Genomic DNA, 13,723 nt, shown 5'->3' with positions numbered 1-13,723 from the left:
AGTATTGCTATTTCCATTATACAGATGAGGAAATTGAGGCTTACAGAGAACAAGCAATAACTCCAAACATAGCTCTGGGTAGATACTGGAGTGATATTTAAACCAAATTTCCTTCATACTACAATACCTTATTATTTGAATGGCATGGTCCTATGTAATAACAGGATAAACTCTTAAAGAAGAGTATCCTTAAAAAATACATATAGCTATAAAAATACTTTTTAACAAGTCAAAAACCCAAGTTGTATTTTCTTAATTGAGTATGTATTAGTAGTCCTTTATATTTCCAATTTTTCTTCAGCAAAAGAAAGTTGCCCTACATTTAGAGGGGATAACTTTAGTGTGTTCTCCAAGAATGTATAAAAAGGCAACATATAAGAAAAAAATGAATTGATATATGCATTTATGAATTATAGATTTTAAAATCATTAAATTATCTATTTACTCTAAAATATTAGAATTATCAAATATTTTAATAAACACTAATATGTGTTTAAAAATCCATGTAGAAAAGATAAGCAATGATTTAATGTAAAAGAACATTCATTACTTAGAGAATTTTTTATTTTGATAAAGTAACTTTGTCACAATTATGGATATAAACTAATATATAGCCATATATATTAGTTTACTTTAAAGTAATATGTATTATGTATTAGTTTAGTTTGCAGGGTACATAATACAAATATGGTCTTAGCACATAACTTTCATTTAGAAGTGCCTAGCTTATTTTTGTTGTCTTTATGTAAAATGTTCATATAACTATAGCTGCCGCGTGCACTAGTTGAGATATCTTGTTTCTAGTTAAATCATATTTAATTCATCAAGGGAAAAGAGATTTTAGTTGTACCAGATGGAAAAGAAGGAAAAAAAAGAGATATCTTGTTTAGTTCCATTGCTTTGAAGAAAGTAGTAGCTTCTGTGGTTGCTGCTGTAACTAAGAATATCCTAGAATTTAAGTTGTTGCCATAGAAATTTATTGTTTAACCATTTTTACATGTTTACCTAGGAGGAACCTGGAATGGCTGATCTAACATTAACATAACAGGATTCTCTTTCTTAACAGTATTTATATCAGATGTAATTAGAATTGTCAGGCATTTTAATAAGTGTTAAGAATTATTTTGGTGATTCCAAGAATAATTTGTTAATGTAGCTTTTTCTAGGTTGCTAATAAACGTTATTTGATATGTACAAAGAGGTGGATAAATTTGCAAGGGTGGACACTAGAAGAGTGTGTTTTTTTGATATCTCGGTAGAATATTTAGTAAAGTGGTCTCTAATTCATCTCTTTTGCTAGCTAATTTATAAATATTATTTTTAATCTATAAGCTTATTTGAGGAAAATGGAAATATAAAATATGCTAAAGACTTATTATTAGCATGCCTTATTCAGATACAACATATTATTTAATTTTTGAAAGATGAACTAACTCTGTGTGGTATCAGTAGATAGAATAAACGCATACTCAAGATTTTTAACTTCTATGATTTGCTTCAATGTGGCCCTGAACCATAAAAAAAAAAAAAAATGAAGGCTAAAATTAAATTTTTCATAAAATCCCCTAGCATTTTTCATCAATTTCTTTTATTTATTTCTTTTATCATCAAGAATACTACTATTAAAAAAAATAACACACAGTACATGCAGGACTTTCCTCTTGGTTTCGAAACTTGAAAATATGCCACTAAATAGTTCCATGAAAACACATATTAACACACAGAGCAATCTTGAAATCTGAACCAATATTGACTCTACTGTGACCCATCAAAGTTTGGTGAGTTTCAAAAAAAAAAAAAAATAGCTATTTAGGAACTACAATTGTATAATGAAATGAATCACTGAAAAAATAATCTAAGACTATTGAAGTCCAATATAACTCTTTAGCCTCAGTTGACCAGCAATTTTAGTATATTGGCTTAGACCTCAATTGTTTAATTAATTACTCTGTTCCTTCCATTTATTTGTTAAATATATGCTATATTACATACTTGAAGTATAATTTTATTTCCAACTTGAATTTTGCACAAAGTTAACAGCAAGAAAATTATCTTATAGTTTAAAGAATTTTGAATGAATTGGAACCTAAATATTCAATCGACAGTGTTAATTGGGGACTTGCTACATGAAAAATACTGTGGAAGCTCTTTTAGAAAAAGAGAATAAGATGTGTCCAACCTTAGGGAGTTTACAATCTACAAAGCTGAGATATATCCATCCTTGTAATTGTAGAAATGGTAAATCATTTGAAATTATTAAAGACTACCACTAGAAAACTCTTTGTTTCTTTCTTTGAGTAGTTGAGGTTTTTAGCCATTGGAGAAGTGCAATGGTCACATCAGTTTTATTAGTTGTTACATAAATAGTAAAAAAATCTCAAAACAATATTTTTAAATGAAAGGGGTACTTTAATTACTTCACTGGTTTTATTCCTTTTTCTGTAAAATGGGAATAATGTCGGCAATTTTGTAACTTCAGTTAAGGTCTCTTTTTTTAAGATTTTATTTATTTATTCATGAGAGACACACATACACAGAGAGAAAGACTTGCAGAGAAGAGAGAGAGGCAGAAGGAGAAGCAGGCTCCATGCAGGAAGCCTGATGTGGGACTTGATCCTGGGACTATGGGATCACACCCTGAGCCCAAGGCAGAGGTCAACCGCTGAGCCACCCAGGCATAACTTCAGTTAAGTTTTTAAGCTAATCATTGCAAAAGGAGACAATCAAACGAATTTTTACCTTAAGTGAATGATAATATTTCAATTTTAATTATTTGAGAAATCAAGTAAGTTCAGGAAATTGAATACAATATTTTATGATATCATTAGAATTTCAGAATAGTTATCTTTGGCTACCTAGCTTTGATTTGTGTTTATACACATAGAATAGATTACAGTAGCTTTAATATAATATCATAAATACTTTAAAAAAAAAAGATTTTATGTATTCATGAGAGACACAAAGAGAAAGAAGCAGAGACATAGGCAGAGAGAGAAGCAGGCTCCATGCAGGGAATCCGATGTGGGACTCGATCCTAGGACTCTATCCTGGGACTCCAGGATTACACCCTGGGCCGAAGACAGGCATTCAACCACCCAACCACACAGGCATGCCTCAAATATACTTCTATGATTTTACCGTAAAGGTAATAATCCCATAGCCACTTGTTGTTTAGCAAAACCTGATAATTCAGTTACTTAGTAGTATGGTCTAAATGTTTTAACATGGAGAAAGCAGTAAGCAAAATCATGCACTTACTTCTACAGCTTACTCTTTGCCTCTAATTCCATTTCTTTTCTTGGCAGAAGAATACAGGAAGGAAACATGTTCAGCTGCAGCATATCGATAGAAAAAGTCAATATATAGTGAAAAATGAGAAGTTCCTCAAATATAGATGATGAATGGTTAATCCATACTGCTATCAGAGAAGCAGTCTCTGCTTCCCAGCAAAGGCAGATGAGTGTAAAGGGCCACTCTTACCGTGAACAGTAATGGCTCTTACCAGATTCTGTGATATTTATTGTGTGCTCTCTTTTTTTTTAAATCACCTTCTTTTTATAAATTTCCAACCTGCACTTGATATGAGAAAGTAATGCTTATTATTTTGATAGCAATATGATTTGAATAAATTATATATACATAAAAGAACTTTTTACCACTGCCATCAAAGGATTACAAAATAGTGAACACATTTAAAATAATGTCATGCCAAAAAAGTGTCATGTCTATATGCTATAGTAGAATCCATGTTTTAAGCCATGCACTTTTATTTATTAAAATAATTATTTTTTATCAATTATAAGTAATCCTACATGACTAAATTATTATATATAAAATATTTTCTTTTATAATATATGAAATGGTATAATATAATAATTATCTGCTAAATTCCGTTCAGTTACTTAATTTCTATAGCTACTCTGATTCAGTTGTGAGTCCAGTTAACTTTATTTAATTGGATATATTTAGCACCAGTTTGTGTTTTGGTAGCTTATACAGAAAATGGTTAAGTATGGGTTTGTCATCATGGAGTTGTAAATTAGTGCTAGTGAACTTTTCAAGGATCCTAAATAATGAATCTAAATTGGTTTAATTCATTATCAGATGAATCTAAAGGAAATGAAATTACTACAGCAAAGAGTTTAATGCTGTTAATCCTTCTGTTTCCTGAATGACTAAATGTTTTCTGGTGTGTCAGTACATGCTTTAATGAGAGTTTAATATTATTATTATTATTATTGAAGTCAGGAAACATTATATTTTGTTATTTTCAGCAAAACTTTAATTTTATGGCATTTGTATTTTTCACTAAAATGGTCATTTCTCTACCAAACAAATTTCATCCTACAGATGGTATTTGGTATAATTAGACGTTAAGACATAACAAGCAGAGTATTCCAGGAGGGTATTACATCTTATGGTGTAATATTATGAGGAATAAGACTTGAAGCCAAGAAACTAACAGCTGGAAGTAGCAATAATCCCCAAGAAATGAATTACATGGACTGTCATATTACTATTATAACTTAAAATTTATAACAGCAAATTCAGAAGAAAGATCAGAGCACTTTTGAACATTATTTGTGTAAGTGTGACAACTTTTAGCCAGCCCAAAAGTATTTATGCAACAAGCTTTTTAGTAATATAGAACATTTTTTCCAGCATTTTTATATGAATAGCTAATATGGTGCTTATGAAATTTCCATCCCTACAAACTCAATTTGATGAGTAATCAAATGCACAAATTGGAAATAGAGTTATTTTCTTTTATAAACTCAGGTTTTTTTAGTTCACAATATCTTAAACTAGTATGACATATAAGGATGAGAATTTATGTGGGCTTTTAAACTATTATTGAGAAATGTTTTGACCACCTTTATAATACTGTCTTCTTCAAGACTGATACAATTGTTTAAGGAGGCAACATAGCATTGATGTCAGAGAGATGCACCTTAATCATGCGAAATTCAGAGTACAAAAAACAACAAATGGAAAGAAAAACAACTATAGATGATGGAAATTTTACTTTTATTGATTCAACATATATTTAATATTAACTATGTGACAGGCACTTATGCAGAGGCTTTAAAGCTAAATGGAAGAGACTAGATTTCTGTTCATCGGAACTTACATGGGGGATTAGAGAAAACAAAAATAATAGTTAAGACAAACTTGAATAAGGAAGAACCATGAATGAAATGAAATGGGGAATGGGTGGATAATCTCTTCTTTAGAATGATGATGAAAGTCCTATCTGAGATAATGCATGAACTGAATAAAAATGGTATCAGACAATTATTTGAACATTAGGAGCAAAGGAGATCCTGAAAAATAAAACACCAAGTACAAAACAACCGTATTTAAAAATGTGCATGGAATATTTAAGGACTAGAAAGAAGGCTAGAGTGGCTGGTATCTGACCATAGCCAGAGTTGAAGTTGAAGAGACAGAAGCCAGATAATGCCTTATAAGCCATAGGGAAGAATTTAGATTTTAAGTTTAACAGAGAGTTTCAAGGAGGCAAGTGTTATGATCCAAGCAGTATATTTAAAAATCCATTTTGACTTGTTTAGTGAGAATGAATTATATGAAGGCAAGATGCTGCTGTTGCAGTTTGGGAAAGACATGATGGTTTCTTGTACAATAGAGGCAGTAGTGGAGATGGACAGAAGTGTGGAGAGCTGGTGGGTATATTTTTTGGTGTCAACAGAACTCTATATCGCAACAGAGATAAATGAAACACAGTAAAAAATAGTTGTATGTGAGTTTGTGTGTGTGTGTGTGTTTTCTTTATCAAACAATTTGATGGTGGTGTCTTTTATTGAAAAGGGAAATATGGAGGAAGGAGGTGTTAGGTAGCATAGCTGAATTTTGAACGTGGTCACTTTGAAATGCCTATTTACATATCCTAGGTAGGATGTTGGACATGGGCATATGGAATTCAAGAGATTAGGGAGGAAAATATAGACTTGTAGTTTATCATTAGCCTTTTATTTATGACTCCATTTATAGAATTAAAAACCAAGCTTATGGTTGCATATAAGTAGTGTATTTAATTCTCAGAGCACATTTACTCAAAATTGAATATAAAGTTGATTTTAGAGACAACTGATGTGGGAAAGTTACTAAACACGTGAAATATCTTTAATATCTGTACGTTTTCTCTTCAAACCAGAAAACCACATATAAAACCTAGCAAACTATTCATTTGTGAAAGTCAATTGAAAACAGAAAGAATAGTATAGAAAAGGATAAAAGCAGCTTGTGACATAATCATACAATGTATATTTTAAATTGAAATACTTAAGCACTTTGCCTTAATAAGCATGAGAAAGAAGCAATTAATCTTATCCATTACAAGTGACAAAGACTTGTATTTACATCCAAGAGAAAAGATTTCTGATAAAGGAAGATGCATTTTAATAACATTAGTTATCAATTAGAATATTAGTAATCAATAATAAGACAAGAATAAAGATCATGCCATTCTTAGTTGGTAGTCAAAGGTTAGACTCCATTATGGAAGCTTTCATTTTATCCTTGCTTGTGGGTGACTCCATGGTCTGATTATCTCTTAAAAATCCTGTGACACATTTGGCATTTAGTCCAACCCTTGAGTAGATAGCATGATAACACATATTTCATGTTTTCTCCACAGAAGCATTTATCCAAATGTACTATTCAGCTCACTGTCAGCAGCTGCCCCTAATTATTAATGATTTAAGAGTAATTGAACTTAATTTTCTAAGTAAATTGTGATAATCTTTCATTTTATTATAGTCCTGCTATAATTATTTTTTTTTGCTTTAGACACTGTACAAGGATTGTTTTTCCATGTCATAAGACTCTGAGTATCTTCAGTTCTTTTTTTATAGGTATGATGCCATGTTGTAAATACTCAGTTTATTTGTAAAAGGAAAGTTAAAAGCTGTGAGCTCTGCTTAGATTCTCACAACACAGCCTTATGGTGCTAGAGTTCAAAGTCTTTGGGATCATTGATGAGGTCCATAATAATGAACCTACAATGAGAAAACCTGGATTCTGGATTAAGTCATCTTCTAACTGGCTCTTATATTACACATATATTATAAATAAATTTATATGTATATGAGAGAATACAAATTTCCAAAAGTAGGTATTGACAAAATTTAAAAATTTATTCATATACACTGAAATTTGATTTATAGAAAATTTTTATATGTCACATTTTTTAAAAAATTTTTTTCAACTATTTAAAAATGTAAAAACCCTTCTTAGCTCACAAGTGGCATAAAAACAGGCAGCAGGACTCATTTTGCCTGTGAAAGGTGGTTTGTGAATTCCTGGACCAGATTAACTCTAAATTCCTCTAATAAAGCTCAAATAAAGCCTTTATTAAATAGTCATTATATCTCCAATTATTTTGCTCTATGAAAATTATATAAAATTTTCAAAATTATACAGGGTGTTTGCCTAAGTTTTTCACATTCATTGTTTTATATTTTAAATTATATCAGGGAATTTTACCAGGTTATAATTATAAATGTGTATAAAGTGGGCCAGGGATAAAATAATGATTGAAGAAGACTGACAATAAACTAATCATGTTTGATCAAGAATTATTAGAGGGGTTGAGTCCCATCTCTAGAATTAGACTGTATCAATTCTAATCCTAACTCTGGCTAGCTGTGTGAACTTGACTAAGTTATTAACCTTGTTGCTCTTTGATTTTCTCACTTGTAAAATGTAAATGACAACGTTGGTCCCTACTTCATAGAAGTGCTATGAATATTAAATGTGTTAATACAGTTAAAGTGCTTATAAGAGGTTTTGAAACATTATGAACTTTCAGAAAGCATTAGCTATTAATTGTGGCTCTCTATTGCATAAATACTTTTACATAATCCTCAAAACAATTATAACCTAATAGGTCATTTTTTAAAATCACTATATTTCAAAGAACCGGAGAATTAGAAAACAACTTGCCTAGGAGAATACTGCTCAGGGCAGAGCCAAAATGCAAAGCCAGATCAGAGAGGCTTTAAAATGCATTTTTACTACACAGCCGTGTATTTGATGAGAGATTATCAATGTCTATCCACTCCAACCTACTGTGACATTTTTTCTGACATCCATGCTGTTGTTTTTCCTGGGATTGCAGATTTATAAGGCTATTTTGTTATATCTCCCCACCTATACCCACCTTAAAATAAACACACACACACACACACACACACATATATATAATAAACATATATATTTATATAAAATAAACACATATATATTTTTTAATTTGACACAATTAAATTTAGTCTTTTTTCCCAACTTGTTCAATTACTGTGCCTTCACTTTCTAAGCTTCATTTCAAGCTCTACATTGTGGCTGATTTTAACCAATACACAGATGGAAAAGAAAAAAAAAAAAAACCCTCAAACTAAATGGCACTCGGATATGACAAAATTGCTTAATACAACAATTCTCTACAAGAGGAGGTATATTTAAAAATATTTAAAGATTGTATGGTAACCAATAAATGCATTTATTTAAAATATTTTATTTATTTATTCATGAGAGTTACAGAGAGAGAGGCAGAGACATGGACAGAGGGAGAAGCAGGCTCCCCATGGGGAGCCCTATATAGAACTTTATACCAGGATCCCAGGATCACACCCCGAGCTGAAGGCAGATGCTCAACCCCTCAGACACTCAGGCGTCCCAATAAATGCATTTTTAATGCTATCATTTCAACGGGATCCTTGGCAGGAAGAATGTTTCTTACTCCTTCTAATTACATATAAATAAGATATGCTATGGATCCAGCTAATTTTTTTGGCATTTTATTTTATTTTATCATTATTATTTTTTTTAAAGTATTCTCTACACCTAAAGTGGGACTTGAACTCAGAACCTTGACATCAAGAGTGTCATACTGCACTGTCCCGGCCAGGGACCCCATTTTATTGTCATTTTTTAATTGAAGTATAGTTGACACACAGTGTTACATTAATTTCAGGTGTACAACACAGTGATTCGACAAGTTTATATGTTATGCTATGCTCAGCACAAATATAACTCATTTTTAAAGTTTTTTAAAAATAAAATTTAGAGATTGCTTCTCCATCATATCAGAAAATGAAAATGGGGGATTTTGCCATTTTGCTGCTTCTAAGGTGTACAATAGAACTGGAAAGGGAATTTAGACTTGTGTTTATATAAGGCAAATTCTCCACCAAAATCAATTATAGAATTGGAGCAATTATTATATTTGGTTTTGAAGACTGTATTAGTTGTATACTAGGGATTACAGTTCTTTTTGCTTGGCATAACACCTATCTTTGAATGAATCTATAATATAATATTATTGCTACTGGGAGGGTACTAATAATCCATGCCATCATTTTGGAAGACAATTCATTTCACCTTCCAATGCCAAAAGTGAAGCAGGCTAAGATGTCAGAATTCATTTGCTTAGGATAAGAAACATGCTTTTCTCCCATGAATTACTTCCAATATAATCTGTGTTGACTCTGTCATTTATAAAACCATGTTTCATGATTCCAAAGGCCCAGGAGATTTAAAAAAAAAAAAAAAACCTATGGTCTCTAAAAATGATTTCTTCACTTCAAAATTTGGAGAAAATACTGCATTATATAGTTTAAGCAATAGTCTTTAATATTGGACTTCACTGATTTTAAGAAATATTCTGAATCTCTGTGAAAAATGTATGTATGTAATATTTCCCGCACTTGTTGTTGACCTCAGAAGTTGCTACCTTCTTGTCATCTACCACTCTTTGTTTATTTGTTTTCTCACAATGCTTATTTGGAGACTTGAGGGTCAAAAGAGAGAATTGCCTGATGTACCTAATCTAGGAAGAGAAAAAACAAAACAAGCTCAGATCTTAACTAAATTTATAGTGGTCTGAAATAAATAGACTTAGAGCTGGTTACTTCTGACAGAAAACTAACAATCAAGAGAAATAATAAAAATAATAAAACAAAAAGAGAAGCCATTATATTCACTTCCTATGGCTTTCAGGCATTTCTGAGTCCAAATTGTGTTCCGTTTGCCATGAAGAGCTTGGACTTTCTTCAATTGTGCCATCTGTTGAAGCACAGGATAGATCACTACTTCATGACCTAGTGGTTCAAAATAGATTGTGTTTCAACAAATATAGAACACTCCATTGAACAAATTTTCTTTATTAATCTGGTTTTGGAAGATTCGCCATCTAGCTTCTAACTAGCTCTTATATTACACATATATTATAAATAAATTTATATGTATATGAGAGATCTTCCCATTTCATGGGAATAAGATTAATTGATCACAATAGAGCTTATTTTAAAAGAGTATATAATTCCAAATTATCCCATTCCCACTTGTCTTTAATGAATTGTCATTTTCCTAAGTGGGCTTAGTTAGCCTTACAAATAAAATATAACTAATAATAAGCTGATAGTCTATGCTGATTAGTATGCAGTTCCTTAAATCTGTAACTGTGTAACTTTCTTACCCAACTTTATAAGCAAGTTTATTTCCTCTAATTTGGTGTGTTAAAATGCTGATTGATTTTCCATCTGAACTTATCAGTTAGGATCATACTTAATGAAACAAAAGGTCAATTTGTTCTAATTTGCTGCTGTTTGTTAAATCAGTAAGCACATCCTACTTGTTGAAGAATTCACCTTTCCCCTTCTTTTAAAATAATTTGTACCTGTGTTCACAGTGATAGATATTATTATACATTAGCAAATCTGTATGCTTTAAATTCCATTGACATTGTAAGTTCTTGAACAAAGCTCATGTCTTATGTATCTTTTATCCTCCTTGCTTATTTGGAGAATGATGATTAATATTAGATGATTGAATGAGTACTTACAAAAATACATATCTTTATGCTTCAAGTATAGTTACAGAGTGGCAAGGCAAAACATTATTTTCAGAACCCATACTCTTCCTAAAACAAATATTTTCCAAAACACAAAGCATATTTGTAAATAAATATTTCCATTCCTAGGTTTGTTATGGAGATAAAAGTGGCTAGCTTTTGAAGAGCACATCGAGCTTTATCTTTTTTTTTTTTTTAAGATTTTATTTATTCATGAGAGACAGAGAGAGAGAGAGCCAGAGAGGGACAGAGACGGAGACACAGGCAGAGGGAGAAGCAGGCCCCATGCGGGGATCCTGATGTGGGACTCAATCCCAGAACTCCAGGATCACACCCTGGGCCGAAGGCAGATGCGCAACTGCTCAGCCACCCAGGTGTCCTGAGCCTTAACTTTTTGATGAGTTAATCATAATATATTTGATAGGCAAAACTAGAAATAGATTTACACAAACTTAGATTTACACAAAAGGTAAACAAATCACAGGCTATAATTCAGCAAAAGAAATGTGTCTACAAAGAGATGTTTTAAAAATCGATAGGCAAAACTAGAAATAGATTTATACAAACTTAGATTTACACAAAAGGTAAATAAATCACAGGCTATAATTCAGCAAAAGAAATGTGTCTACAAAGAGATGTTTTAAAAATCCACTCTAGTCTTTCAGGAAAAATCTTCTATCATGCACACGCATATGCCCTATAGTCTAAGAAGCATGAGGGCAGCAGTAGACCACAGCTTTTGGGGCACTGACCCCTGAAGGATTGAATGAGACAGAACAATACTGAATATATAGGTCTACACTGAAAACAGAGAAAAACTCTTTTTTTTAAACTTATAAATCCAATAGAATAATGATAATAAAAATGGTGCATTTACATAGTTTATTGAATAAATAAAGGAAAGCTTTGTTATAGATTTATTAAAACTACTCTTTAATATTAAAACTAGAATAAATGTTTTTTACCTATGTGAAATTGCCAAATACATATCACACAGCACTGAAATAAGAGTTAAATACATTTGCAACTAAGACTTGAGTTTAGATAATTTCTAAAATTAGAATTTTTTTCTAGATAATTTTGAGATTTAAGCTTTCATTAAAAATAAGTACTAAAAATTGTGAGTTTCTATTAAACTCAATCATATCATGACCCAAATTGCTTTTGGCCAAAGAGGCTTAGTTATTCAATATTGATTTTCTTTTCTTAATGATATTTCATAATTCTTATAATCCTTTTTGTATTTTAAAAAGTTTTATTCATAGGCAATTATTAGCATCCTTAAGAAATTACAAAGTTTATTGTCAGAAAGCTTTCAATTTTTAGAAAATTTTAAGTACATTTATTGCTTTGTAAATGAATTTGAAAATCATTTCCTAATTTTGGGGCTATAAAAGTCTTAGGCCTCTAAATGTTATGCATAAACAATGGTATTATAAACTATTTTCCATATTATAAACTTTAATTAAATTTATACTTAAATTCCTATGTAGTCTATAAGGGATCCTGCTTTATTTGATTTTATTAGTGGCTTTAATACATTTTGGTGGATTCACATCAGCAGCTAAAATTAAGATAGGGTGTATTTTTCATGAGTGTTAAACAGAAATTTTTTTCTCATTTGAAAGAAAAAAGAAGCTCTGTGACTCAGAATCTTCTTAAAAATGTCTTAAAAGCAGATACAGACTAAGAATATTTACTTTTTTTGCTAAAATATTTAATCCATATTTAGAAAAATAAAAAATTTTGTTGATTTATTGAAAGAGAGCTCCTACCTTCTCCATGAATGTTTGGGAGGAAAATAAAAAAACTCAAATTTAAAGGAAAAATATGTGTTCTCTTTGCTCATTACTCCTCTGGGCAAGAGGTGGAAACTCTCAGAAGTATGCTGTAGGGATCAAAGTAGTTGACAGGATCAATTAATGGACTTCTGTTGCCTTTGTGTTGTAAACATAGCTTGCATCTTTCCACTTCTATCATGCATTATGGTTGGCACCACTTTGAGATAAAATTAAATGTCATTTTGACCCTAACTGTGCAGCATGAATACTGCTGCAGAGATAATTCCTCCCTTTCCATATGTATGTGTGGAGATGAGAGGTAGGCCAGGAGAGCATAGTCATTTTGGCCTTCTAAACTAAGGAAGGCTTAAGACCTTTACCCTACTGATCATGAAGAGAAGTAGTGAATCTCTGTTATTTAGATGTAAGAAGACATTTTGTAAATTGGGCTGTTTGATTCTGTGGGACTATAGATGATTATGAATTACATTATTTCAGCAACCTAATATTATGGCATAAGTACTTTACCATTAAGAGTTCTTCTGTATAATAAAAGTGCAACTCATTTGCAAAGGTTATTTGTCCTATTGAATTTGTTTACTTGGTAAAATGTATGTTTGAGCTGTATTTCCTTTATTTTAAGGATGATTTAGTTTTGTATTATATTTCTGAGTTATGAGGATCTTTGAAGAATATTTCCTATGATTTTTCATGTTTATCTATTATTTACAATTAACCTAAGGCCTAGAAGACTCAGAATATGGCTCTGGATATTCTATCATACTAAAAGTTATTGCATAATTAATTACAGTTCTTCTTTTAAGCCAATTCTAAAATCTTTACATTTGTGTGAACAGGTAAGCAAATTTTAATATATTTATCCTCTAGTTGATACTGAAAACTGCCCCAGAGAATGAAAAAGCTACTGTTTAAGGAGACAGTGCCAAATTGAAGATACTTATTATGGTACTCTGAAAATGTGCCTGGGGTTAAAATATATCAACCCAAGACATTAGTCAGGAAACCTGCACTGTTAATGAGAAACCTCAGTTTGACTAATTATTGGTATTAA

This window comes from Canis lupus, chromosome 22, assembly GCF_003254725.2.
Source record: "Canis lupus dingo isolate Sandy chromosome 22, ASM325472v2, whole genome shotgun sequence".
NCBI classification, from domain to species: Eukaryota; Metazoa; Chordata; class Mammalia; order Carnivora; family Canidae; genus Canis; species Canis lupus.
This window is presented reverse-complemented; position numbering follows the sequence as displayed.